The sequence below is a fragment of the Ambystoma mexicanum genome, chromosome 8 (genome assembly GCF_040938575.1).
Source record: "Ambystoma mexicanum isolate Mex_15411 chromosome 8, UKY_AmexF1_1, whole genome shotgun sequence".
Taxonomy (NCBI): Eukaryota; Metazoa; Chordata; class Amphibia; order Caudata; family Ambystomatidae; genus Ambystoma; species Ambystoma mexicanum.
Window position 1 is genome coordinate 1,345,058,953 of NC_090929.1, and position 13,663 is coordinate 1,345,072,615.

Here is a 13,663-nt window from a genome sequence, read left to right on the forward strand (position 1 = left end):
AGCTCAAAGAATCTATTCTCCTTTGGCATTTTCAACCAGACACTTTGGTCAAAGGAAAGCTTCATAGTGCCTAAACCATCCTCGCAATTGCAAGTATCTGGAAGACAGCAAAAGAGGAACAAAGAAGCGTCAATAATCAAGAAGCGCCAGGAGCAAAACAACAAAGGCGATCGCCCAAAATGGAGGAAATAGAAGGGCGCTCAGATTGCCCCTTACCGGAAAGACACTAGTCAAAACAAGTCACCTCTGTCTCAGAAGAAAGCACCGTAATTATGGCAGACTTGATGAACCTCAGCACATAAACAATCGAGGAATCGGAATCTGAAACCAATAATGCACTGAAATAGAAAAGGAAAGCAGATCCAAAGGAAAAAAATCACTCAAATGTGGAACCCAAATAAAAGGTGTTCATAATTGATCCAATTACCTCCAATTCAGGAAGGGATCATCCAAATAATCAAAAGCAAATTCAATATCATACAAGGAGCCCAAGAAAAGTGCCAGCAACATTGTCAAGGCCAGTGACAGAAACGCCTGTTACGACCACTTCCAAACATAGAAGAGTTGATCGGCGTGAGGAAGCTAATATGAAAAAACAGACAAGGGGACGAGAAACTCAATGAGCAGGTTACCACGTCACCTAATAGCACCATGGCTACCTCCAAATTCGTAATGAGGCCCAACATTTCTAAACATATTGCCCAAAAATGGTGGACCTGGTCACCAGCCTCCTCAAAACCATCTAACAGAATTTAGCCATTAGTAGAAGGACACAAGGCACTAAAACTGCGAAATGAAGATCAAACTAGGGGAGGGAAAGAGTCACTCATCAAAATGGCCTCCTGGAATACTCGAGGATTCAGACATTTGACAGCCTCCAGTGAGGCAGATCTGGGCTCCTTTGACATCATCTACCTCCAAGAGACTTGGCTTACCACGAAGCCTCATATGGACGGCTATGCAATAGCCTTCACAAACAGCCAGGAAAGGACCAACAGTGAGGCTGACAACTGGCCTCCTTACAGCAATTTGCTCAGGCTCAGATTTGGACATCTCTGCACAAATCTTGCCATCATTTATACAAGGGGTCTTACAAAAGGAGATCAAGCAATGACGGTCCCATAACAGCGGAATCCATTGTACTGATAAATACATACTGAATGCGGACGCCATTAAAAATGATGCATATCTAGCTACTATAAACAACACTTTAGAAGAGGCATCTCGGACCACCATTATGATCACGTAATAATTACAGGTGACTTCAACACGATTTGTGCGGACATTGGGGACCAAAGGAAACACCTTCCACGATCAGCCCCAATTTTCGAAAGAGAAAGACTTCTGGAGAATCTAATGGCCGAAAAAGATCTTCACACTCTCCATTGGACAAGACTTAGATCCAACCTACATTCACCATCTTGGGAACGCAACAACCAACGCAGCATGATTGACCACACTTAAGTCTCAAAGGAATTGCTGGGGCTGATCGACACCTCCGCAGTTGTTCGAATTGCCAGCAGTGATCATAACATCTTGAAAACAATCTGGTCTGCTCCTAGAGAAGTAAAGCAGCGAAAGCCGTACGATTTGAAGACTATGCAGAGAGGAAACATATTAAAATTGTCTGAAAAGGCAATTAAGGCCATGGCTTGCCAGTATCTAGAGATTACAGCAAATAAAAACGAGACTAATAGAGCCACGGGCAACGAAATAGAATACACCCCCCTTCTACAGATATACACCATGAAAAGTGGAAAGAATTTAAATGGAAACAAGCAGCATCGACACAACTATGATAACCAACTGGTAGCAAGAAGGAACATTTTAAGACAATTAATCCATGTCAACAAGAAATCTAATACATTGGAAAACCGAAATCATGTGAAGCAAGCAAAAACACAATACAAGCAATGGCTAGTCCAATGCAGATACACTTTGTACCAGCTCGACACTGAGGAGATGCTACGGGCAATAAGGGGTAAGAACTCAAAAGAATTTTAGTCCCTGATTAGAGGTACAAACAGAGCAAATGATGATTTCTTGAAAAATAATGTTGGGGAAGCCCAGTGGGTCACACATTTCACCAACTTGTACAAACTGCCTCCATTGACAAACTCCCAACCATTACCCAGCACAAAGACAACATGGGGAATCCCGGAAGATCTGGAAACAATTCCGACAAAAAATAAGAAATGAACAAACTCAAGAGCACCTGGGCCAGATGGCATATCAAACTTAGAACTAAAGAAGTACCCGGAGGACTGGGCAAGGTTCACGAGTGAAATCTTTAAGAACTGTAACAAACCAAAAGAGATCCCAACTTCATGGAGGAGGGCTACGATAGTCCCGTTCTTTAAGAGAGGTGCAAGAAATGATCTGCGCCAATAATGTCCAATAGCCCTTCTCGACGTGATTGGAAAAGTCTTTGGATCTCTTGCTCTATATGCTTTCCAGAATTGGTTGAAATCCTCTGATCTGTGTGATCTGCTCCAATCAGGTTTTTATAAAAAAAACTCAGGGAAAACAACAAATATTCTTCTGCTGAGTACCATCAAGGCAAGAATTATGCAGGGCAGACCTACAGTGTATATGGCACTTATTGACCTGATCCAAGCACCTGACAAAGTCAGCACAGAACGCCTGTGGAACAAACTAGAAAACAAGAACTGCCCCGAGTCAATAACTGGGCCCATTCGAGCACTTTACCAGGACACTTCTATGAGAGTGAGTAAAGAGATCGAGAATATTATACGCTGATGACATTATCCTACTATGCCTAACTCCGGTGGAACTACAAAGACAGATTAACAACCTGTCCCACTACTTGTAACTCAACAATCTAGAAATGAATAAAGCAAAGACCAAGATAATGGCCATGGAAAAAAGCAAAAAAACACGGGAGAAGGTCAAATGGGATGCCAACGGCGTCCAATTAGAGAAAGTAGATGTCTTCAAGTACTTGGGAGTGATGATAAATTGCAACCCTCTGCAACAGCCTATGCAAGATTTCCTTTTTTCAAGAATAAAAGCATTGACGTCTCAAGCGAAGGCAATTGACAAAATGTATGGACGGCACTCACTGATACCAGTGATCAACTTTTTCAAGGCCAAAGTAACTCCAAGTATGATATATGGGGTGGACGCACTGCCTCTGTTACCAGCTTCTTTCTGGGCAAAAATTGAGAGCTATTTTTGGAGAAAAGTGCTAGGTTTATCCCAAACAACACCCATTATTTTGATCAAAAGAGATATATGCCTTACATCGTTGGTGGCAACAGTCACAAGAAATACACTGATGCTCTATAGGAATGTCATTACAGAACCTAGACCGCAGATCATGAATATCATCAACGCGGAAATAGAAAGCGGCAAGAACATCAAAATTACTTAATGGGTCTCAATAAACAAAATAACTCTGGATGAATTGGACACAACCGCATCAGACCTTTCATCCAACCCTACTAAAGTCATTAAGCGACTAATAGAGATGGATTGGATCACGACCCTGACTTTGGCTAATCAGTACAAAACAACAAAGGACAATCCAACAAATGCCAATGAAAGTGAACACAGTGTGAAGCTATTTGGAAAAATTCCTGGACACAAACTTGGCCAGATTATTTCTGAGATTCAGATTGAACCATATTAAGACCAATGACGTAAAGGCTATAAGGAGGCAATCATCCTCCAACAAATGTTGCTATTGCGAGGACAACAAAAAGAGGGATACAAGCTGACATTTGTTAATGTCCTGTCCAGGAACTCAACTGGCCAGAACACAATACTTGACCAACATACTAGCAAGTCAGGAAACTTTTGATGAAACTTGGTGGAACGCCTTGGACAGCAGGACAAACACAAGCTGGGCGACAGGGGTAGCCATATTTTTCAGAGCTCTAGACTTAGACCAACGTAACAAACTTTTGGAGTGACTTAATGTAGAAGTAACACCATTCAAACTCTTCTTTTCCGCTCCTGCTGGATTACACGGGGCTGTTTTGTAAAAATTGTAATACAATTAACACAAATAAAATGTTTAAAAAAGAAATAATAATAATAATTCTATTTGATCTAGTTAAACCTGTCATGGTCATGTCCAAGTAGGGGCATACACTCTTTTTTCAAAAAATGTGAAACCCTGCCCTCTGAGAAGGTTTATGTAAATAAAGCTGTTTTCAGGGATTGCACCGTTGCATGAGAGTATACAATCACACTTTAGCGTATTGTGCTTTCACTGATAATGATGTGCTTAGCAATCTGGTCCTGTCCACAAGGACAGTGTGACACCTAAATGTGAGGCAATTGTTTTCAGAAGAGTAGCATGATAAATCCCATACAAGTGATTCTACCATGTTAGGCATTATCAGTGGGACATTGCTGTGGTGCTGCATTTCTCCAGGCACAGAGAGAAAGTTGCCTTTGTCTGCATTAACCTTACTGACAAACAGCGGAACCTCAAGGTTTTGAAAATGTGGCAAAAATGTGAGAGCCTAACTTGTGTAAACAAACTTGAACACATTATCTGTTCTCTTTGTAGCGCATCTTCTGGAGAGTTTAGAATCACACATTAGCGCCATGTGCTTTCAGTAATGAGAGCATATCAGTCCTGTCCTACCCAAAAGGGCAGTCAAGCACCAGGATGATTTGAATTCTTTAATGAACAAAAGCAGCAGCAAGACCAGACACATGGTTTTGCCTTATTGGGCACCCACACCGATGTGTGGCTATGGTGCTTTGTTTCTTTAGGTTAAAAAAAAAACTACTCTTTGGGATGGTGTCCACTCAAGAGAGGCTACAATCACCTTTTAAAAACTCTGCTTTCACAGTGGAGAAACACACTTTTGCACATCAGTCTTGGCCCATCCAAAAGGACAATCCAACACTAAAACACTACTTAATCCTTCTCTGAACAAAGCAACCACCAGTAACCCCAATTGTGTGTCTGCCTTGTCAGGCATCATCAGGGAGTTGTGGCTATGGTGAATTGCTTCTCTAGGCACAAAACATCCAACTTTGACTCTCAACAGTCTTAATTTAATTTCACTCTTCATAACTAATTAAAAAGGTGAGTGCCAATGGAACTCCCTGATTATTACATACTTTGGTTTTGGGCTATCCCAAATTGTAAAAATCGCTCAACTTATCCTCCCTCATTCCTTTTATCCTAATATCTTCTTCCTAATTTCTTCTTCCTAGAACTGAAAAGTAGGCACATTTGTTCATGTGTAATGGAAGAGAAATCTCAGTGCTTCTTTAAATACCAGTCTACATCCACAAGATGGGATAGTATTGACTGAATGTTGGAATTTATTATAAAATGTTGCATTAGTCTTCATAGCAATATGGCATATTTCAATACATATTGAAATTGACATTGTATATAAAGAGCAGACTATTTAAGTTGTTATTTTCGGTCAATCTATTGATATATTTCATAGGTATTCACACCATTCAGCTTCTAAAAAAACAATAATTGAAGGTTTATCCTATGACAATGGATATGTGCTGGTCATAGTTCTGGACAAATTGTGGCATAAAAATCTATTTTTCCACATCTGATGCTCATCCTCATTTATCAAAACAGACTGGAAGGAGATGACTATCTGAATAAAAGAAACATCACAAACGTATATTGAATTTGAACCAACATTTCAGAAACCATGTTATAGCAATACAAATGTGAATATTTAATTTTCCATACCAGTAATTTATACCTTTAGATCACTGCCACAACAGCATTAGCTGCTCAATGGCAGAGACTGCTTGACCAATCATTTAGAGAGTGGTTTCATGGAATGCTCCATCTAGATGCAATGTATTCATAGCTTACAGTACAGAGAGGCAAGATGACAATGTTGAACTTGAACTGATACTATTTTCTTTTCTTTCTATATCCTGATAACACTTTTCCCACATGTCTTGAAAACATTTCAAAGAATAGGTTAGCATATGTTATTGTCTCCACTCCCTTAAATATGTCATGCATTTGGCTCATTCATCAGGAGCAAAATGTACATGAACATTTTGCATCAAATTGTGTTGTAGCTGGATCATTATTTGGACAGTGCATGTATTGTCTTTCCTCACATTGAAATGTAACTATTTTTGAGTTTTGAACAGACCACAGAAAAACTTGATGTGTTCCATCCTATCGATTACACCAGACCCACTAGAGGAACTGAGGGTAGGGGTGACCATAGGTGACAAAACCTTTTCCTTCTTTGTAGATATGGGGTGGCTCGATCTTATGTTAAAGAGGAAGGTTTCCAATGTCAGGCCTTGCCATGAACGCACAAGGATTTTCTGGGGCGACAATTACAGTTCCTTTTACCAACACTTTACTCACCACCATAGCAAAACAAAAACATTCCTATGCCATTATTATACTCTCAAAAGACACCAGTTAAAATATTGGGGAAAGACTTGATGAGCAAATTAAACATGCCAATATCATTTACTGACAAGGGGATAACATGTTATACCCCAGGAATTCATTATGTGAATGCATAGGAATTCATAATAGCATTTTATGGCCAAGAAGCACAAGCAGGAGTGCCATTGAACCCGGAAGTATTCCTTTACGGGGTACACTTATTGATAGCATGGCTTTCAAGAATACAGGACAGACTACTGGGGTTACCCACAACATTTCTGTTTCAACTAAAAGTACCCAGGGACACGGAGGAAGGGCAGATAATTACAATTGAATAAGAAGCAACAATAGCAAGGGAAGATAGAATAATTTTAAATGAGTTGATGTGAAAGGGATAAACTGGAGACCAGTGATAGCTCTTGATGAAGGGCATAGATTGACTGACTTAACATATTAAATATTGTTTACAAATAACGACTCAGATGATGAAGTGATGTTTCATGTAAGTCCTTCATACCTCAGAGAATGTTATTAATAAAAAAAGGTATAGTCCTTTCTCCAGGAAGATTTGGCACATGCACTGAGCACATTGTAGATAAGCAGACCATTTGGTGTTGGTCTATTGAAAGGAGTGGGGGCATACAAAATAAAACTGCAGCAAAGAGCTGTTTTACCTTGAGTAAAACAATACTGCACTTCAAAAGAAGCTGACAAAGACATCTATGACACCATTGGCGCCTAAGTGCGGCAAGGGATATTAGTGCCTTCAGAATTCCCATGTAACATGGCTGTATACCCAGTGAAGAAAGTGACATTGGGGTAGTGGTGATTCATTTAGGACTTATGACACCTGATACACATTGTTGAAGTAGAGTTATCATTAGTTCCAAACCCAGCCACAATATTATGTAACATTCCATCCAAAGCTAAACATGTTACTATGATTGATTTAAAGAATGCTTTTTGTTGTATCTAGACCCCCTTCCGGCTCTGTTGCTGTTCCCCACTCTCCTTTCCTCCTTCCTCCCTGCTCCTGCCTCCTGGACTGCCCCCGCAACCTCATTGGCTGGAACATTGTTGGTGCTGAAGCCTATGGCCCGCACTGCTCCCTGCTTGCATTCTTCCACCAAAATGCAGCAGGTGAGTGCACTGAACATGCAGCCCTAGGCCTGTTTTTTGCTTAGTCTTTCTCGCCTCCCTGATGGTGCTCCCTTGCGGCTCCATTGCCGTTCCCTGCTCTCATTTCCTCCTTCCTCCCACCTCCCGGAATGACCCCGCAACCTCATTGGCTGGAACATCATTGGTGCTGAAGCCAGACGAGCCCGCCCAGCCCCAATTTGTCAGAATGAGGCTCATAACCGACCCTCCAAGGGCAGCCCTCTGCCCGTCGCAGCCCGAGTGGCTAAGGGCGTCAAGGCCAAGGGCGGTGTCATGATGCCTACCCCCAGAGTACCAGGCCAGGCCCAGCACCACCGGGAGCAGGCATCACGCCCCAGGTAAAAGCCCAGCGACCCTTTATAGGGGCTCTTTGGACTCTGTCCTGGCGCCGTTGGTGCTAGGCTCATGTTGGACATCAGTCCTGGCGCCATAGGCGCCAGGCTCATAAGGGGAAGTGTTTGGTGCACTTACCTGAAGCAGACCATGCTGCACACTCACCTGATGCAGACCATGCTGCATGAAGAACCAAGCCAAATGAGGCTTAGGAGGGACTATTTTTCTGAGGGAACTATTTTGTTACTTGGGTGGGGCTGTGGAAGAATACTCACCTGGAACTTCTTCCAAGGCTATTTAAGCCACGCCCGGACAGCCACACGTGCTTCGCGTTGTTCTGCATCCCAGCAGCTGAACGCTCACCGTGTCAGCTCCTGCACCTGGACTCCAGCCACACCCGCCTCGAACCTGGAACACCTGTAAGGAAAGAAGAGAAGAGAAAGGTGAAAACCAAGAACTTATTCAACCTTCTTACCTGCATCCGGAATCTTCACGCCAGCATTCCTGAAGGAGGACTTCCATTTAAAAGCACCGCGTTGCTCGCTGCAGCGCCGCGCTTCACTCACCTGTTCCCGAGACGCCGCCCGGCTCCATCGCGGCTCTCAGCACCAGTCGCCACATCTCTGCACCTAGGGGAGAGAAGAAGAGACAAAAGGTGAGCAAGGGAACACAAGAGGAAGGCCGAATTTTCAGCCATATTACTTACCAGCTTTTCTTGGTGAACCATTCCACATCTCGGGTCGGCGCCGCATCTTTGGCAGGTACCGCACCCCGGCCCCTATGGGGAAAGGACAAAAGACATTACTGGGGAATTATAAAGACATTTAGAGGGGTCGCCCTCATCACTAACTCACCTGATTTTACCACCGGCATTTTAACCCCTCAACGCATCGCCTTGGTTCTGCACCTGAAATAAAGGACAGATCACAGATTAGGAGAAACAACATAAAAGGAGGCTCACACTTGAACATTAGCATATTCATACTTACGGTGTATCGCTCAGAAAAGTCAAGTGGATTTGCCAGCGCCATTCTGAAAACCAGTGAAGTAACTGGACGAACGCGCGCCCCTGCACCAGAAGCAGGATGGAGAGTTCATCCTTCCAAACCATAAGGTGAGCTTAAACCGGGGGGTTTTGGAGGAAGTCAGAGGAGAACGAAGGGGGGAAGGGTTGAGCAAGCACACTATTCAGCAGACAGTTAATCCCCTTTCTCATCTGCAGAAGGATATTCCTACGGGCCAGACAAGCATGATTTGGGGGTCCTGTTCAATCGTTGGTCCGAATTCTGCGCATCACGCTTGAAGAGGCTACAGCAACCCAGACCAGACCAGCGTCTCCGTGGGAGCCAGGTGAGCGTTACAGAACGCAAAGCCTTCCTTCAAATTCCCACCCAGGCGCTATGGAAACCTCTGAGACTGACCAGTTGGCCCAACTACTGGGGGAATTACAGGCCGAAGTACACGCCGCTCGTCAAGAAACTAATGCTCTCAGGAGGGAAGTGATTGTATCAAAGGAAAGGACTGATGACCTGGCTAGACAGCTTTTGCAAGGTCAAGCTGGACAAACTCCTTTACCCGGTTCTGGAGGGAACCCCGCTCCTGTGCTTTCCAGTAACCCGGTGCAGATTAATCTACCAGGAAACATGCCGCTGGCCCCACCCGAAAGCTTTGCTGGGGACCCCAAACGATTGGCCGTATTCATGAATCAGTGTCGTTTGCATTTCCTGTGCAGACCTGGGGCCTTCCCTAATGACCGACCAAGGTAGCCTTTGTATTGTCATATCTCAGCGGCAGTGCTGCCGATTGGTCAGTTCCACTGGTAACTCAAGATGACCCGATTCTTCGTGATTTTCAAGGATTTCAAGCAAGCATGGAAAGGTTATTTGCTCGTCACTCCCAGGGGCAGGCTCTAGATGACGAACTTCTATCTCTGTGACAGGGCAATCAAGACCTCCTTTCCTACATTGCAACCTTTAATAGATTAATTGTGGAAACTGGGTGGCCAGAGGATAAAAGAATCACGTTATTTTATCGAGGTCTACGCGGAGAACTTAAAGATGTCCTGGCCCAAGTTGTAAATCCGCCCCAAGAATGCTCAGAATATACAGACTTAGTGGTCCAATTGGATCACAGACTGCAAAACAGAAAAGCAGATCGGTCCAAGTTTGAGACCCGGGTGTTAGTCAAGACCCACGTTAACCTCAAGGGGGCTGAAGCCTCTGAGCCAATGCAAATCGGAGGAGTTAAAGGACCTTTAACTCAAAAGGAACGTGAAAGAAGACGGCAGATGCACTTATGTCTTTATTGTGGATCCTCTGGACACTTTCTACGAGATTGCCCGGCAAGGCCGCCTAGGAAGGTGTTAGGAGCCGCTGAAAAAATCCATGAAACCTCTGTATTGGGAAACGACCCCGCCCGACAAGCGTAGGGGTCCGCTTGCCGAGCTTGAAAACAAACTCTCAGACCTCGCATTTCATTGTGCCAATGGTCCTCGTAGATCCGGAACAGCCTAAGCGGTTGCATGCAATAAAGGCATACATCGATAGTGGGGCTATAGGAAACTATGTGGATCGTGAATGGGTCTCCAGGATTAACCTCCCTCTGCGTCCTAAAACCAGCAAAGATGTCATCACCACAGTTGATGGAACCGAAATTGCCTCGGGACCGGTAACACATTCCACAGCTGAGGTGACACTTGTAGGTCCGGACGGCCATCGGGAGGCAGTTGTGTTTGATGTAATCAAGGCTCCACAGTTTCAGGTTATTCTCGGAATCCCTTGGTTAGAGACACATAATCCTCAAATTGATTGGCGAGCGAAGAGAATAACCTTTCCGGAGTGTGCACGAACCTGCTACCCAGAAAATGTGAAGATCAGTCTAGCATCAGTAACCTCTGTCTCCATGCAACTACCTCCGGAATAACAAGACTTTCAGGACGTCTTCCAAAAGGAACAGGCCAACATGTTACCTCCTCACAGATCGTACGATTTCCAAATCGATCTGGTGCCCGGTGCTCAACCCCCTTGTAGCAGGATTTATGCCCTTACTGAGCCGGAGAATCTGCATTTGAGACAATATTTAGATCAATACCTAGCCAATGGTTTCATTCGCCCGTCAAAGGCTCCGGCATCCTCGGCTTTGTTCTTCGTGCCAAAAGAAGAAGGCGACCTTAGAACTTGTATCGATTACCGCGCATTGAACCAGCTAACTGTTAAACATCGTTACCCTCTGCCTTTGATCCCTAAACTCCTTGACCAGGTGAAGGACGCTTGCATATACACCAAGTTAGATCTCCGGGGGGCTTAACATCTGGTATGAGTAAAAGAAGGCGACGAATGGAAAACGGCCTTCCGTACAAAATATGGAAAATTCGAATACCAGGTGATGCCTTTCGGGTTGTGCAACGCGCCTGCTGCCTTCCAATTCTTCATGAACGATGTCCTTCGGGAACTCATCGATGTCTGTGTTGTCGTGTATATTGATGACATTCTGGTGTACTCCTCTTCGGAATCAGATCACAGAAAACATGTCAGGGCCGTCCTTGAGAAATTGCGCCAGCACAAACTGTTTGCAAAGCTGGAGAAATGCGTTTTCCATACCACCGAGGTTGAGTTTCTTGGATTCATTCTGACACCTAAAGGGGTCCGAATGGACTCACGGAAAGTGGATGCCATCCTCAAATGGCCATCACCTAGTTCGGTGAAAGGTGTCCAAAGAATGCTTGTTTTTGCCAATTTTTATCGCAGGTTTATCCCGGAATTTTCACGGGTGGTGCAACCCATCACTGCACTCTTGCGGAAGAATAAACGTTTTGAATGGACCAAGGAAGCTGAACAGGCCTTTCAGGAATTAAAAGCTAAATTTACGTCCGCACCTATTTTGAAACACCCGCGTCCCGATCTCCCATATATAGTCGAAACCGACGCATCCAGCTTAGCCATGGGAGCTGTCCTGTCCCAGAGAGACCCCGAAACCAACCAACTGCACCCCGTAGCATTTTGGTCCAGAAAGTTCTCGCCGCCGGAGATAAATTATGCAATCACCGATAAGGAATTATTAGCCATTAAATCCGCCTTTAAGGCTTGGCGGCATTATCTTCTTGGCGCCAGGCATACCATCACCATAATCACTGATCACCGAAATTTACAATATTTAAAAACTGCCAAGGCTCAGTCTTCACGAAAGCTCCGATGGGCTTTATTCTTTGCTGAGTTCGATTTTGTAATCACTTACCGTCCCAGCTGTAAGAATGGCAAAGCGGACACGCTATCTCGAATTGGAATGGGAGAAATGGACACAAACTCAGAACCTGTGCCGATAATTCCCGAACAAAGAATCTTGGGGATAACCACTTTACAAACCCTTGAAGACATTCAAGCACGGGTAAAACTATTCCTGGACTCTTCAGCCTTGCAGGATTGGATCAAAAGGGGGTCTGACTTTTCAATCAACGATGGCTTACCTTACTTCCGAGGACGTTTATTTTTGCCAGAAAAGGAATTGCAAGAATTGGTTATTTCCCGTCATCACGATACTCTGATGGAAGGACATCCTGGCATTGCCGAAACAGAGGAAAAAATGAAACGACAATTCTGGTGGCCGTCCTGGCGAAAGGATATTACATTTTTCGTGATGTCCTGTGGAGTTTGCGCCCAAAACAAAGGTCAAAAATCAAAACTCGCCGGTCTTCTTCAGCCCTTAGACATTCCACCAGCACCTTGGCACACCTTGTCACTAGATTATATCACGGACCTGCCCTCTTGTAATGGATACAATACTATTCTGGTTGTGGTGGATTTATTTTCCAAGATGGCCCATTTTATTCCGTTGAAAGGCTTACCTTCAGCTTTTGTTCTTGCCAAGGAATTCCTCGACAATATCATCCGTCTGCACGGATTCCCGTCCATACTAATCTCCGATCAGGGAAGCCAGTTTATTTCTCATTTTTGGAAAAAATGTTGTCAACTGGCACAAATCGACGTAAGACTTTCAACCAGCCACCACCCACAGACCGATGGTCAGACGGAGAGAACAAACCAGACCCTTGAACAATATCTACGATGTATGTTGCACCAATCGGAGGGTAATTGGAAGGATATTTTATGGGTGGCTGAATATGCATACAATAACTCGATACACTCTGGAACTGGTCAGAGCCCCTTTTATACCCTATATGGACATCACCCTCGTACTTCAGACCTGGACTCTCCTTTGAGCCTCGAAATTCCCGCAGTGGACCATTTGCATTCTACGATTACTCAAGCCTTCAAGGATGCTACTGCACACTTACAACATGCGAAAGGGAAATACAAAAAGAATGCGGATCTGCATCGAAAGGAGGCACCTCCATACCAAATAGGGGATCAAGTATGGTTGGCTACCAAACACTTATCGCTCAAGGGACCTCGGACTTTTAATCCAAGGTATTTAGGCCCTTACTCGATCAAAGCTATAATTAACCCAGTGGCAGTCAAGCTAGATCTACCAGCTAACATGCGGATTCACCCCGTTTTTCATGTGTCGCTTTTGAAACCAGTGCAACCAGGAACCAGATTAATAAAGCCACCAGAACCAATTCAGATAGATGGGGAGCCTGAATTCGAGGTGAAAAACATTTTGGACTCTAAGATCTCAAAATCAAAACTTTTCTATCTAATTGATTGGAAGGGGTACGGGCCTCAGGAAAGATCTTGGGAACCCATCGACCACGTACATGCACCTCGGCTAGTAAAAAGGTTCCATCGGAATTTCCTGAACAAACCCAAACCTCCTGAGGGAACGACCTTGGGAGGGGCC